The 16,944-nt window shown below is 36.4% G+C and overlaps 1 protein-coding gene and 1 long non-coding RNA gene across 10 annotated transcripts in view; both read left to right on the plus strand.

The window, feature by feature from the left end:
- The window catches only part of LOC129753543 (protein winged eye-like), a 531,910-nt gene that overhangs the window by 208,137 nt on the left and 306,829 nt on the right, over positions 1-16,944 (plus strand). The gene's annotated exons all lie outside the window — the stretch shown is intronic.
- On the plus strand, positions 179-3,053 carry LOC129753569 (uncharacterized). The gene is made up of 5 exons (XR_008738942.1): positions 179-438; positions 498-597; positions 661-740; positions 805-2,357; positions 2,852-3,053. It is a non-coding gene; the product is annotated as an uncharacterized LOC129753569 (long non-coding RNA).

Below are 16,944 nucleotides of genomic sequence, written 5' to 3' on the forward strand. Positions count from 1 at the left end.
CTTGTGTTGCATTTGACTTTTTTCTGTAACAACAAATCTGTTAATTTGATACGATTCTAGCGATCTGGCAACATTTTTCAATAAGAACCCATCCTTCCTCAACATTTTATTAGCGTGCATCGGATAAGCAGGAAAAATCCCTGACTGGAAAAACAATCATCGAAAGTATCTGCTCGACGAGCCGAAATCATACGGAATCGGACCACATTCGGATGGAATTTCCGACTGGGCATTGTTTTGCCTTTTTGATGCGAAAAAGTTGGCAGCAATCTCAACGGAAAATTTTGACAAGACGTCATTAAAAGTTCCGGTGAAAAGGTGGTTGGTGGACGCCGCGCGAAGAGTTTCGCAAAAATTAAATAAGTGGCCAGTAAAGCGTGTGAGCCTTTCTTCAAAGCCCCAGAAAAGGGAAAATCGTTGCTCCACGGGGACTAGAAGGTAAGCTTGTGAAAATAATCGCAGCAGACAGCTTCTTAACGGAGAATTTGCTCCAACAGGCATCTCGGCTGAAAAATCCGGCAATCGCTAGAGTGGCTAGGCCAGAGCTCAGGACAACGGGACGGGTCAGAGGAAAACCAAACGTCCACACAGTGTCCGGTAAGTCTCGTCAAAAGCAGAAAGGGGAAGGAAACTAAAAGTTCCTTGTTTTTTTCCCCCCAGAATGCTCAAGCCAAGTGCTCGCCCGGGCCACAGACACGCTCTGAAAAGAACCGAAATAACGGAGAAGGGGTCGGAAGTCCGTAAGTATCTCAGACAACTCGGAAGAACCCCAGCGGAATAACTAACAAGACGATTTATCCCCAGGACCCCTTTTTGGCAAATTCTTCTTCTTTTGGCCAACTCTACAGGGCCTAGTAGGTGACAAAGCCTTCGCCACGTGGCCTCCACACCTTCCACACATCAACCACCATTCATCTGGCGAGCCCAGCTGCACAACATCCTCACCGGAACAGGCTGCACAGCTACAAGGGCCGCATTCAAGATTCCGGTCACTTCCGTCTCGCTACTTCAGTGGCGACGAATTCCGGGAAACAGCAGCCGAATTCGAGCGGGTTCATTCGCCGCTCAAGTGGCGGAATCGCGGTTATTCAGCCTGCCGAATCCAAGCGCAGCAGATCGCTGAACGTGAGGTAAGAATCCCGCCAAGTCTGCCGAATCCGATCACCGCATCCGTGGTGGAAGTCCGGCAATTCAGCGACCGAATCTGAAGGAATCCCGAACGCCGCACCAGTGGCGTGAGATCCGGTGGAACCTCCGCCGAAACTAAGCGCTTCAGATCGCCGCACCAGTGGCGAGTGAGCCCGGAGACGATTGCCGAATTCACCTGCCATCGATCGTCGATCCGGTGGAAAATCGCGGCGAATCGGTGCGATTAGGATCGCTCTTCATCGCCGCATCCGAGACGAGGATCATCTGGTGGGACAGCAGCCAATCGGGTTCGCTTTCGTCGCCGCACTAGTGGCGAAAGAATACCGGCGGTATTGCAGCCGAACTGAAGCGAATTTCGTCGCTGCGGCAGGGGCCAACATCGACGCCGCACTGGTGGCGAAGAAATCCCGACGAATCAGGGCCAAATTCATTCGCTTTCGTCGCCGCACCGGTGGCGAAGAATCCTGGGGCACTGCTGCCGAGCAGGACCAAGTTTTATCGCCGCAGCAGGGGCAAGCATTTGGTGGCACAGCCGCCGACAAGTTTCGCTCGTCGTCGCCGCACCAGTGGCGAAAGAATCCTGGGGTACCGCGGTCGATCCGGACCGAAGTTCCTTGGCTCATCAGGGGCGAACATCCGCCGAATCCGAGGGCGTTCAATCGTCGCATAGTGGCGAATATCCGGTGGGCCGCGTCAGGGGCAAATAGTCGGCAGCACAGCCGCCGCATCTGTGGCGAGAATCCCGGTGGACAGGTGCCGAATCAGAGGGCAGCAGATCGCCGCACCCGTGGCGAAATCTCGGTGACACAGCCGCCGAATTCGTTGGTAGCGCGTCGCCGCCTCGGTGGCGAATATCCGGAGGAACAGCTGACAATCCGGGCCGAATTCCATCGCCGCATCAGGGGCGAACATCCGGCGCACTGGTTCCGAGTCCGTGCATAGCAGATAGCCACACCGAGGCGGGAGATCTTGGTGGTTCCGGCGCCGAATCCGTTCGCCAGTGACCGCCGCGCCAGCGGCAGAAATCCGGTGGCAAAACCGTCAAGTCGGACCAAATTCTGATCGCCGCAGCAGGCGAAGAACAATCGGTGCATCAGCCGCCGAAACCGACTGTCTTCGATCGCCGCATCCGTGTACAGCAAAACGCCGCACCCGAGGCGGGAGCAATTTAGGCCGAGGAAGAAGCACATTGGAAGCTTGTGAAAAGAGTGAGTACACGCTATTTTGGGGATAATGGGAGGGATGAGTTACAAAAATGTTGCCCAATACACGCAAAATTATCTCTCGCAATTGCGCAATCTTAATTCTTTTATTTGTGGCACCGACCACGATCAGCCTTCGTCACACTTGTTAAAGTCAACATGTTAAATAAGGTTTCGAAAATTCTTATTTGATGACCCGATTTGAGTCTTCAGGACTTGATTACAAAATGTTAGAGTGAAAACGTTGATTCTAATTTTTGAGGTAAAAGTCTTAATAAAAAAGAAATGACAAATTAAAAAGATAATTTCAAAAATCCTGAATCAGGATTGAAAAAAAAATAAGCAAACAAAAATCAGGCAAACCAAAATTCTAAAATATGTATAAAGTGAGATAGAAGAATTAATTATCAATAACTGGGTCATTCTAGAATAAGTAAAAGCAACCTAAAATCTACTTTTGATACCAGATGTCTATAATTATTTAATGTATTTCATTTCAGGGATCCATGAATTCCTTTTGTTCCTGTTTTTCTGACCCACACTGGCGAACTCGGATGGTTATGGCACAGGATCGATTTATATAAGAAATGGATGCGGTAGAATATATGATTAAGCCTACGAAAGACTAATGCGAAGGTTGTTGTGTGGTAATAATATATAAAATAATATGAAAATGTAAATGAGTAGGTCAAAATCGTCGTATTTTGATAAATAATAAAATCTATGAAAAACCATATCATGAATCGTCCACTTTTTTTCAATTTTATCATGAAACGATCTTTTAAAGATACGCTGTAGCGTCAGAAATATTTGATATGAACGATTAACTGAAGATTGAATGTATGATACCGCTTGATTTTCAATCCAGGAAATTTTAGAAAAAAGCAAAAAAATCGAATGGTTACTCTACTTAACGACCCGTTCGCTGTATCATAAAGTGCGTCCAAACGATTCCATGTCATGGAAAAAAGACTACCTTAATCGTACACTCAGGCAAATTCTTATTATAATTTTCATAAGATGCGTCTTATGAACCGCTTTTCAGAGTGTAAAATTGTATTTCATAAGAGTCTTATGAAATTCCTTCAGTTTTCATATGAACATCTTATGAAAAATAGGAGAAATGGCATTGTGAAAATATAATGAACACATTCATTCATTCCATTAATTTTTTTTTGTCTAACCCGAGCAGACTTTGATGCCCAAATTGAAAGCAAACTTAGACCATAATAAGGTGTCAACAGCAAACTGATAGCATGTTTTGCTGTGAAATGTTGTACGAGAGCAAAATTAGGCATAATTAAGGTGTCGTATAATTTTCTTTGAAAGCTTGTTGAGACCACATTTGGGCATCAACAGCAAACGAGAAGCAAAATTATGTGTAGAATTTATATTGATAGCAAAACTAGGCATCATTCAGGTGTCCATAGTAAGTATAAAATACTAAGCTGAGACCGAAATTTTAGAGTAATTTAAACAAATGAAATCTGAATTTATTCATTTATTTCTACATAAAAATAAAAATTGATAGCAACACTATGCTTCAATAAGCTATCCAATAAATGTAGTATTATGAATCGAATAGGTATTGTGAAACTTCCATTCTAAATCGATTTAATTCACCAATTTTCTGACTTATGATTTATTATATCAAAACTTCATAAGGATCACGAAGAAATCAGAACAGGAAAACATCGAAATTTCACAATTTTTATGTGATGAACTTATTTGAATTTTTTTAACCTTAGGACTGAATTGCGCAATGTGAAACAATAATATTGAAGAGAATTTTATTAAATTTACACCATTTAAGCACTGATCACACTGACAGGACACTTAGAACAAAAATTCAACCATTTTCTGTCAAATTTTTTTTGTCAGATTTTGTAGGTTTGCACTACCGACGGCAAGTGGTGAACCTGAAAATTTTTACAAAAAAATGCACTGTAGGAAAAATGTACCTGTTTGTTCCGATTTTATCGCAGAAATTGCCTGTTTTCTTAAGTTGGTTGGCATTTCCTAACTGAGATAGCATTTCTTCAAATCGATCGATACGCACTCTGGAATCGATATTGCATACTGTTGGAAAAAATATCAAGAAACCGAAATCGAGTGTCCTGTCAGTATGGTCAGTGATTTAAGTTTGGCTGGCGCCAGTTTCCTGAGAAAGAAATCAATCAACTCAGTCCCTTCCAGATCTATAGAAAATAATTTTTTTTTCGAAACTAGGCCTTATTTTGATACCAAAATTAACTAATCAATGACGTCTTAACGGTTTACTGATTTTAAATGTTTTTTTAAATGAGCATAAAGCAATTACTGATTTTATATAACAATATCATTGAATTCGAATAACCCAACCTAAAAAAGTCATAGCCGGTATTTTCAGTCTTATAAAATATTTTTTTTTAATTGTTTATTTATTTCTGATTAAAGAAGGGTTTCCTTAACAGAAACATTATCATGGTCGGAATTCTTGACTCAAAACACTGTTTTTCATTATAATTATGGATATCTGAATGAAGGTTAGGTAAAACGTAGGGAGAAAATTGAATCGAATGAATTTGAGAACTTCACACATTTTATTAAAAAAATATTTGAAAACAACTTTATTGCCTGATAATACAGCCCAGTACAAAAATCCTTCGATGAAAAAAAATCGTTCGACTAGTGACATTGAAAAAGAAACTTGATTTTCCTATTTAAACAAAACGTACAAGTACGAGTACTGTAATTTGATTTTGTTGTTTTGAAAAAACACTAAGAATGAAAGAGTTGAGATACGCAATAATAGCATACAAGTAAACCTGAAAAATAACTGCTCCGTTTAATAAACTATTTTTGAAATCGAAGTTAACCGGAATACCGTTTATATAAAAATAAAACGTTTAACGATGTTCTCTATTCCGAATGAATTATAAGACATATACTCCCTGTTACCGAGCCTAATGGGGCGCCAAAACGAAAACAAATTATTTTTATTTTCAAGAAGAGTCAGCCGCTGCAGCCAGTAACGGAGAAGAAAAAGTTGTTCAGATTGTTTCCGGCCAGTTTCATAACGTTTTGCGGTCATTATATTTGGAACTAAAAGTTTTAATTTATCACCGTGTATATCTCGTTTTGATCGAGATGTAGTAATTAAGGATCAGGTATGTAGTTACGGAATAATTTTTTTTCGAAAATCGTCATCGCTCAACTTTTTTTTTCTCTTCATTTTATTCCTTTTCGTTGGCTCATTAGCATGGGAATTTTCCGAGAAACTGGCAGCGGGAGTCAGCGAGGACAATTCCCATTACGAAGTCCCCCAGATGTGTCGACGCTCACAATTCATCAGCTATGAATTGCTTTCTCAGGACGATAACAACGCTTCTTCTGGTTCGTGGGACAAGGAGCTGCTCGGTACGTTTCCGCTAAACAACGCTAAATCCATCATTGTATCAGCTGGATTGAGAACGTACTGCCAAGATTTGGAACTCTGCCAACTGCAAGCTAAACACTGAAAATCTTAGCCACCATGGTTATCGGAATTTGATGTTTTTTTGCCTGATGTTCGTTATACCCATCCGGTGACAAGGATAGCTTTTTTGTGTGGGTGAAATGACGGCAAGCTTCTGCTAAAACTGGAACACAACGCATCAACTCTCCGTGTTTCACGGAGCTGTCAAATCATTGAGGTGACCGAACCAATCTTGGACGAAAAACGAAGTTTTTGAATCTAGGTAAGTGTAACTTTTCATTATTTCAAGAAATTCTTAATCGACTTATATTATCGACCTTTTAGATTGTCTGTGTCGGAAAACCCCATCATCGCTGGAGACAATTCGCTGAAAACTTTAGGTGAATATCGTCGCAATTCTGAATCGCATCCGAATTTTAATCTGTCTACCGAAAATGGAATCTTGGACTCGTTTGGAAGTAGTTCCTCCGGCGATAGCTTTTTGCGATGCTTATACGTAAGTTCTATTTTTTAATTTTATTCAATGAATTATTTTTAATTTACTATTGGATTGAAATCTGTGAAATTTTCTATCGGTCATAAAGTTATTGGGGCCGTTTAAATATTACGTAACGCCATTTACGAGCATTTTAAATCCCCCCTCCCCCGTACGTGACACATTAGTCTCAACATTTCTAAGCAAAATACACAAAGCGTAACTAACTGCTATACCCCCTCTCCCAGCGTTACGTAATATTTGTATGGTCTCCAAGAGTGCTAAAAATGAAAATTATCTGCCTATCTAAAGGCGCTAGTTTTATCGAATTCTGTTGATATTATGGCAAAGTTTCGAGATTATTTTATTTAAATAACTACAGGCGTTTAGCTGGTTGGAGCAGTAAGATAGGATTGAAATATATTTCCCCTGCTCAGAAAAACGGCTTCAAAGATTTCATAAAAATTTCGTTGATTTTCGATTGATTCGTTTAAAGATTAATAAGTCAAGCAAAAAAATTCCTGTTGCTAATTTTTCGCATGATTATTTGACAAATTATTTATTGAATTATATAGTTTTATGTAAGAACTGACTATCATTAAGTCAGCTTCTACCGTCCAGTTTAGGAATTTTTCAACTTCAAATATTTATAAATAAAATACGATTTAAGATAATTATTCTCTTTTTTTTTTGCAATTAATCTTTAAATGAGAATGTTGGTGAATTAGGAAAAAGTTATCCTTTTTAAAAGAACAATCTGAATCACGCAAATACATACGGACCATTTTTGTATTACCCTTGCAGGCAGCTAACGAAACTTTATCTAGATTCTTGAGAAGATTGTGTTTTTTTCGCTATTTTAGTACAATTTTTAACTAAGTTCATTGACAATACGATGATTCTTGATCACCAGTAACAATCACTTTGAGTCCGATTGATGAGAAAACATCGTTTCGCCGCCATTATCAAAATAAATAGAGTTTTTCACTTGAAAATTCGACTTATATGCAACCAAACAGAAATTTGATTTGAAAACGGTCATTAGGACCCAGCACAATTGTTTATGCGGCATTAACCGCCTATGACTAAATGCTTCAAAATATTTTTTTCGAAGTGACCCCATTTTTAATTGAATGTGCATAATACCTAAACTTTTTTAAAACAATTTTTTTTTTGTAATTTCAACTTCGTTCAAATTTTCAATTAAACATGTTGTAGGCACGGTATAAGTATATTATACCTATTGTACACCGTGTGTTGTAGGTATGTTACTCCTGCATCAAAGTTAATATGGCTTTAAGATTGTTGATTGTAATTTTTTCAGGTTGCCTGTGTGGGACAAAAATATGCGATGGAAGCAAACTACTCGTTCAACACCTTTATCAGGAGAACACGTCGATGATCTGGATCTCATCCGAAAATTTACCTATCTTGATGGTCTGCAGAGGACATTGTATCCGTTCGGAGGAAGACATTTATGTAAGTGATAAAACGTTGCATAGCTTAAGGCGATTTTTTTTTGTCAAAATAAAACCAAATGCTATATAGCGATGAATTTTATGGGAGGTTCTATTTTCTAGGGCAGATCGTTATTATGAAATTTCGGTGTGAATATTGCTGTCGAAAACATGTCAATACATACAATTCACAGTACTTTATTTATTGTTTTTGAAAATCTTAATCCAAATAATAATTTTAATCAATTGATAACTTTCTCGAAATCACAATAGCAAATTTTGTAACTCAACAGACAGACTTTTTACGCCTTTGTGTAGACAACTAAAAGACGTGATTATTGAATCCATCAAATTATATTCTTATATGGTTATCAAATTATGTTCTTGAAGTATTGCTTTTTTTTTAATATAATTTTAGGCGTTTAGTAAGATGGGTGTGTGCTGGGAGAAAATTGTGTTGCAACTTGGAAATAATAATATGAAATCAAACAACTGGAAAAGTTTTAAGATCATTGAAAAAAAAAGTTTTTTGTTGAATGAGTTAGATAGCTTTATTATTTAAATTTATTCATAACAAAAAAAACAATACTCGAGCATACTTTTACGGCAAAATTTAACAAAATTGCTATCACGCCTTAAGAGTGAAATTTGTTCTCATTTTGCTTTACATAGTGTGGTACACAGCAAAAGTGAAAGCAAAATTTCTTTGCTTGGTTAGCAACGTGATGCCAAATTTTCCTCAATATGAGATCTTAAATACACCTCATTTTTCGAAAGATTCGAGAGCATAACGACGTCAAATTTTGCTTTCAATGAAAAATATGTGATGCCTTATATTGGCATTATTGTGCTCTCCAAGCTCTCGGAAATTGAGGTGTAACTAGGGCCTCAATTTTAGCAAAATTTGGTATCACTTTGCTAACCAAGTATGAAAATTTTTGCTCTCATTTTTGCTGTGTACCACCTTATGTCAAGCAAAATGAGAGCAAATTTAACTCTCGGGGCGTGATAGCAAAATTTGCTATAATTTTGCCATAAATGTCTGCTCGGGAACGGTACGAAGCACTCGCTATTGTTGGTAATTCAGTTTCTTTAACATTTTGATCTTTCTGATTGGTAAGTTTGAAATGTTTTTGATGTGAACGCTTAATATATTAGTAAACTAAAATATTTTTTTGTTTACTTTTCAGTAATGCTGACAGGAAAAAACGCAAGTTCGAAGAATCGGATGCGGCCAAAAAAACTTCGTTGGAACCGGGGTGTTGCTGTGCTGCTGATGACTACTTCATTATTTTATTAAAAGGAATTGGGAAAACAATAAAGTGATTTCAAATATCGTAAATTATTCTTATTAGAATTGACTTTCTGTTTCCATAAGAGCCACTTATGAAAAGCTACAAACTCTCATTGGATTAGGCGTTCATCTTCAGAATTCATTCGCGTCATAAGAGAATCTTATGAATTTCAATGATTTCTCTTATGGCGCCACTTCATAAGAGAATCTTATGGCATACATAATAGTATTTTTCTGAGTGTACATTAATAATCCAAAACTATTAGGCTAATCTTTCGTGTGTCTTAGGAAGAAGATAATGGCAATCGTTATTTTATAATACTGTTTTATGCGGGTTGTAAAACATTTCAAGAATGTTGTGTCAAATTTTCAAGTCAATTGAACCAAAACTGTAGAAGTTATAGGCCTTTATCTCCTCCTATCTAATACTGCAAGAAAGCAAGAGCAGAAACTTTAAACGCGTTTTTCTCGAAAGCTCATTTTTAAAGTCCGTGGACACCGTCATTTGAAAACTACTTATCCGATTCTTTTCAAATTTGGAACATATTTTCTACATATAATATACCAGACCCCAACGTTTTTCTTTTTTGATTTTTTTACTTTGGGGAGATTTTACAGGTGAAAAATGGCGGATTTTTAAGTGAAAAATCGTAGTTTTTACTTCAAACAGCCACAAAAATTTCATAAAAGTGTCCACCGCAAATCCTGTTTTCTAAAAGGCATCCTCGAAAATGCTCCGTCACCGGCTCATTTTTCAATATTTTTCTACGAAAAAATTACTAAATGTTTTTTTACAATGCTTTGTATAATGCAAGAAATTTGAATACATTTGTTTGAACGATAACTCTAGAAAAAAATCGTGAAAATGGTGTTTTTTTATACCCGTTAGACCCTAGCCCCCCCCCCCCCCCCCCCTTAATAAACTAGTTGTAAATATAAAAAAAAAATTAATAAAAACATAAATTATTCATGGTAAACTATGGAATTTCACGGTTAAAACAATACTTCTGTACCATAGAATAACCTTGATTTCCATCTTCGTTAGAACAATGGGTGGTATGAAAAAAACTTAGTAATTGCTTTTGCTAAACTGAATCGAGCAGTCGAGCAGTCGCTTAAAGCAATTGCTTCGGTTGTTATGAATAAAGTTTTTTTGACAGCTGTTTTCTCAGTCAGTAGCTTTTACTTTTAGAACAAGCTAGTTTGGTATGAATAAAGCTCAAATCTGAAGCAATTGCTCGACAAATCTCATAGCAATTGCTTTATTTTCTAAGCATGCTCGGTAGCAGACTTTTCCAATAAAAAATTCTTTAATAACGTCATGAACTTATCAAATTAGCAATATTTCACTTCAAAACAATTCAAAAAGGTATTTTCAACATGGATAAAGAAAAGTCGAAGTGATAACTCCACTTTTTTCATATTCCTGTCGTTGTATAAAATCATTCGTCTAAGATGACAATAAACAAATCAATTAGTAAATGTTTCAAATTAAAAAAAAAATCCGGCTATAGTGGAAGGAGTCCCAATTGGCTCAAAGTAAGAAATAAATTGTAATAATTTAAAACATTATACAGATCTCTCATTTTTATATAATTTTTTATAATCCTAAGATTTAAAAAAAAATCTAAATTAAAATGCGCGCCTATTGCCTATTGCCTATTTTTTGTATACATCGGATTATCCCGATCCGAATACATGTCGGAGAGCTTATGATAAATATTAAAGTTAGGCCATTTTTTGTTTAACAATATTCGAATATGTATTCATCTTTCTTTAAACATCAACATACGAGCACGCATTAACAATAAATTCCGGTCGTTCTTACACGGATAAAAAACTCTACAGGTTGTTATCAAAATTCGTATGGTTGGCTCTTCCATATCACAGATTTTTGGTTGAACCCATAATATTGCTAAATGAACATCGATAACTACGAACAAACTAGCGTTTATGTAAAGTTGATTTGGCTGTAGAGGATTTCTCAACAGCTTATCGCTAAAATAATTCAACGGCTAGTAGATTTGACTATATTTTCCTAGTCTGCATTACAATCTGATAGTCAGTTCTCAAATACCACTGATGCTTGACTAGACCTCGAATTCCGTATGAACAAGCAGGTAAATGTTTGACTTAGAGGAAAAAAAGCCAGTAATTATTTCTCATGGAAGAAGTCGACCAACAAGAAGCGGAAAGGTAAATATGATTAATTTTTTTCTGTTGATTTTCTTTACAATGTTTCAGTGTTTTCAGATACATATAGAGAGGGTTTACTTTGACCCCCGAGGGCCAATCCGGAAGGTCGGATAAAAAAAAACAGTGATAAACAAGAATCATCACGTAAGTTACATAGTATTCTTAAGTTATTGAATTTTTTTTATCACAATCATATTTCAACAACAGCTTTTATTTTCTTGCAGGGTGCCGGCTGTTCAACTTTCGCCGAAAAACAAATTTACAGCATTTTTTTTAGGGCCATGACGGCGGCTACCCCAGCAGAAGAAAAAAAAAACAAACAATGCAGAGTTAAATATAAAAAAATCATGCCACTCGTATATGTAATTAAATAAAAAATAAATAAAAATGCGTTTCATTAAAAACAAAAACAATGCATTTTATCTGTTCAAATTAATTTAATTAATATTTTGAATCTACAATTAGTGGTATGAATAAAGTTTAGCAATTGCTTCGGTAGCTTTTACTTAGCTCGAAATCAATCAAAGCAAAAGTCCAAAGCATTTGCTTAGTTTGGTATGAATAAACATTTGCTTAGCGGATGTGTACTAAAGTCTTAGAACATAGCTTTTGCTTCGAAAAATAGAGCTATCCAACCAGCAGAATCCGAAGTTTTCTAAAGTAAAATGAAAGAAGACGATCAGAAAATTGAAAAGTACGGCGAAAGTATCCTTGAAGTCGACGAAGCGGGTGGTGCGTGTAAGAACGACCGGATTTTTTTGTTAATGCGTGCTCGTATGTTGATGTTTAAAGAAAAATGAACTCATTTTCGAATATTGTCAAACAAAAAATGGCATAACTTTAATATTTATCATAAGCTCTCCCACATGTATTCGGATCGGGATAATCAAACAAAAAATGGCCCAAACTTTAATATTTATCATAAGCTCTCCCACATGTATTCGGATCGGGATAATCCGATGTATAAAAAAAATAGGCAATAGGCGCGCATTTTAATTTAGATTTTTTTTTTAAATCTTAGGATTATAAAAAATTATATAAAAATGAGAGATCTGTATAATGTTTTAAATTATTACAATTTATTTCTTACTTTGAGCCAATTGGGACTTCTTCCACTATAGCCGGATTTTTTTTAATTTGAAATATTTACTAATTGATTTGTTTATTGTCATCTTATACTGTATTTGTTTTCTCCACTCGTGGAGTGTTCCACCGTACCCGATAAAAACAAACACAAATCGTCGCCAGTGTATTGCTAACTCACTCACTCACACGCTCTCTCGCAACACTGGCAAAATTATCGGTGGGCCACCGTCCGTAAGCAGAACTCCGACAGGTCAAAACCAGTGCAACACCGTCCGAATAAACAAACAGTTTGACAGCACCTAGTGGTGCACCAGTGCAACACTAGTGCAACACTCGGCATAAACAAATACGGTATTAGACGAATGATTTTATACAACGACAGGAATATGGGATGGTTGGGTTATCACTCGACTTTTCTTTATCCATGTTAAAAATACCTCTTGGAATTGTTTTGAAGTGAAATATTGCTAATTTGATAGGTTCATGACGTTATTAAAGAATTTTTTATTGGAAAAGTCTGCTACCGAGCATGCTTAGAAAATAAAGCAATTGCTATGAGATTTGTCGAGCAATTGCTTCAGATTTGAGCTTTATTCATACCAAACTAGCTTGTTCTAAAAGTAAAAGCTCCTGACTGAGAAAACAGCTGTCAAAAAAAACTTTATTCATAACAACCGAAGCAATTGCTTTAAGCGACTGCTCGACTGCTCGATTCAGTTTAGCAAAAGCAAATACTAAGTTTTTTTCATACCACCCAATGTCCTACGTTTACGGGGAGCAACATTTACAGTAGAAACAGCCTTACGAATGATTGAATGAAAATTCCTGTTGGATTCTTAGCATCGATGCGATAGCTAAATCAGCCATTTATCCTTTCGTGGCAAAGTATCATCTGATTGTTGGCTTGAACGTATTTTCGGGTCAGAACCAAACAACCATATTTATGTTCATGTAGACGCGTAAAATAACTGATAAATCTATATATTATTCTCCGTGTACACCCACCACCCGCTTCGTCGACTTCAAGGCTACTTTAGCCGTACTTTTCAATTTTCTGATCGTCTTCTTTCATTTTACTTTAGAAAACTTCAGATTCTGCTGGTTGGATAGCTCTATTTTTCGAAGCAAAAGCTATGTTCTAAGACTTTAGTACACATCCGCTAAGCAAATGTTTATTCATACCAAACTAAGCAAATGCTTTGGACTTTTGCTTTGATTGATTTCGAGCTAAGTAAAAGCTACCGAAGCAATTGCTAAACCTTATTCATACCACTAAATGTAAATTTACGGATTTTCCACACTGACTTGACACTTAGAACAAAAATTCAACCATTTTCTGTCTAAAGGCAGCAACACAATACCGCGTCGAACGTCGCGTCACGTCAGCTGTCAACGCTGTCGTCGAGTACTAAAACGACGACGCGACGCAACCGGAAATTTTTGCATCACAATACAGCGTCAAGAATCATAGCAACCAAAAGTTTGTTTTGATTTGCTTCGGGACGAAGTTGGTTTTCTTGTCTGATTTGTTTTCGCCGTTTTTGCGGAAAAAGATACCAATAAGTTTTATTTTCTCGGTATTTACGCTGCCTGAAGAACGACTGCTGCCTCACAGAAGGGAGATTCTTCTTGGAAAATCAGGTCAACGTCAAGAAATATAGCAGGTAGGGGATCTGAAATACTACTGAAATATTTAAACCAATTTATTTTAAATGCAAAATAATTATTTCTTTTCTGTTTCAGGTTAAACCACACATCATAGGAAACGGTCTCCAGCTAATTTGCCGCATATTCGGTAGCCGAGCGGGGACGATTTGAATCGGCCGGCGGTGGAAAAATTAAACTGTGGAACGGACCAGGTTAGTTCAACTACTCAACTGCACGGAGAGGCAACGTGAAAGGTTGGCATAAATGTTAATTGATTAGTATATTTAAATAAATGTATTGACTTAAAGTATTGTGAAAGAAAAACTAAATATCCGAAAATACATTTACACAACAACAATATTTTCATGAGACGACTCCATACCGTTGGTTTATCCAAGGTATCAAAGAACATTGAAATGTTGAAAAATAATTTGAATGATAAATTAAATTTGATAATTTCTACGTAAACGAGAAAGTGGACTATTATTTAAATTTTGGGTCTGTTTGTATCAAAATTCAGCACAAAACATAAATACGGAATTATCAAAACGCTGGCTGACGCGAGACAGTTTTGATTTTATTCAAAACCCAAACGTTGACGCCGGAGAACGCTGCTGTTTAGAACAAGTTTTGCGTTTTAGTACAACGCTGTCAATTACGCGACGCACCATTGTGGTGGCTCAAACGTTAAACAGTATCTCCAAATGAAATGTCAACGTGACGCTGACACGACGCGACGTCTGACGGGCTATTGTGCAGGCGCCTTAATATGTTTTGGTCAGATTTAGTAGGTTCGCAAATTCGACGGCAGGTGGCGAACCTGAAAAATTCGACAAAAAATGCCCTATAGGAAAAATTGACCTGTTTAGCCCGATTTTATCGTAGAAATTGCCTGCTTTCATTTTAAAGTTGGGTGGCATTTCCTAACTGGGATAGCATTTCTTCAAATCGATCGATGCGCACTCTGGAATCGATATTGGCCCTTATTCTGCGCCGCGCGTGACGTGATGATAGTCGACTCACCCAAGTCACTTGATTCACAGAGAACAGAGTTCGGGCTGGAGCTCAAAACGTGTGTGAGAATACCAACCTAAGTTTCAAACCAAATTCGTAAGTGGACTAACATCCATTAGATGTCGCTACCAGTAAACCTAGGGTACTTCTGTCCATAATGCCCTTGCGGGGTAAAATGCCAGCGACTATATTTTGATAAATTTTGGAGATTTGCGAAGTTTTTGGTGTATTCTTTTTACACAAATGTGTTCTTTAAACCAATACCTTGTAATTTTAATAAAAATGGTTACCAGATATTCATTAAAACACAAATAACAATTAAATTAAATTTTGAGGTGGCTATCCATCACTTAAGTTGTAAAAAGTGATCAAATGGAATAGGGTTTTACACCAAGGTAATTGCTTAAAACATCCTCACCATTGATTTTATTGATAGTTCAAATTATATCTTTGAATTATCAATTGATGAAAAACTGTGATAAATTGTTGTTTTATGGTAAACTGACGACATATTAAATTTCAAATATCCGATCAAAATGCCCCCATGAATTTATGGACAAATTGCCCTCCTCTCAAGGTGCTGTTCGGTAAAATGTAAACAAAACCACGTGTTTTATTCTAAATTTTGGAGTGCAGTTTTCCATGAATACAGACCGATTATCGAAATGATATGTCAATCTTCTTCTTTGCTTAGTCCTAAATTATCTTTAGGATGCATAATAATTATAACTTTCGATCGGATTTGAGTAAAAAACGTGCACAGAAAATCGAATCGGTTCACTAAATTTGTTGCCAAAAGCAGCAGAAAAATTTGGTTGAAACTGACACAGTTCAAAATAAAGTCAAGAATTTCAAAATTTTTCATTTTTTCATTGAGAAATGTTAACAAACCACTTGTTTTTATGTGTAGATTAACATGGAAAAAAATATTTTTTGCACTTTTTTCCGAATCAATTTACAGAATTAATTTATTTTCACTGTGAATATTGTGTTGTTTTCGAGTCGTTTTGATCCAATGTTTTGGGGCATCATTTGCTTACACTGGGGCGTTTAACATCCAGTGATTTCAAAGGTTGCTTTTAAAGGCGTTTGTAAAAAATCGAATATTTTCATAGTTTTTACAATAAATAGTAATATTTTTGACAGAATATGAGTAGAAGATAGAAATACGAAGCACATATTGCAGTTTATTCGGGTGTTCAGCTTATGTATTCCGCATACTCGGTCATTTCCCTTAGCAGGTGCATATTCCCCCGAAATACCCTACATATTTTTTTATTTTTTTCGACACGCTCTGAAATTATTACTCATCGCTCATCTCAAAGGAGGCCAGTGCAATATATGACAGTAACACAATTTTATGTGTGAAAATTTTTAAAAACATCATGATTTAAAAAAAATGCAAATCATAATTCGAACACACTTTAATCGATATTAAATGCCCCATATTGTATCAATATTGACGCTGAATTGAAAGTTGAATTCCAAGTTTAAAAGTATGGGCTTGGATTTAACTATCAGTAAACAGTTTTCTAGAACAGAAAAATTTGAACATAAATGTTACAATTGTAAATTATAGGTCGATATTCCGGTTGATGTTACCTGAGATCGATACATGAGGACTTGTAACTCAGGATTAATAATTAGTTGAAATGAATAAAGTTATTATTAATCATGAGTTTTAAGACCTCATGTATCGAACTCAGGTTACATCAACCGGAATATCGACCCATAATTTACAATTATATCACTTATGTTCACATTTTCTGTTCTAGAAAACTGTTTACTGATAGTAAAATCCCAGCCAATACTTTAAAACTTGAAATTCAACTTCAATTCAGCACCAATATTGATTGAACAATATGGGGCATATGATAGCGATTAAAGTGTGATTGAAATATGATTTGCATTTTGTTAAATCATGATATTTTTAAAATTTATAACACAACAAATTGTGTTACTGTTAT

Source organism: Uranotaenia lowii, chromosome 3, assembly GCF_029784155.1.
Source record: "Uranotaenia lowii strain MFRU-FL chromosome 3, ASM2978415v1, whole genome shotgun sequence".
NCBI classification, from domain to species: domain Eukaryota; kingdom Metazoa; phylum Arthropoda; class Insecta; order Diptera; family Culicidae; genus Uranotaenia; species Uranotaenia lowii.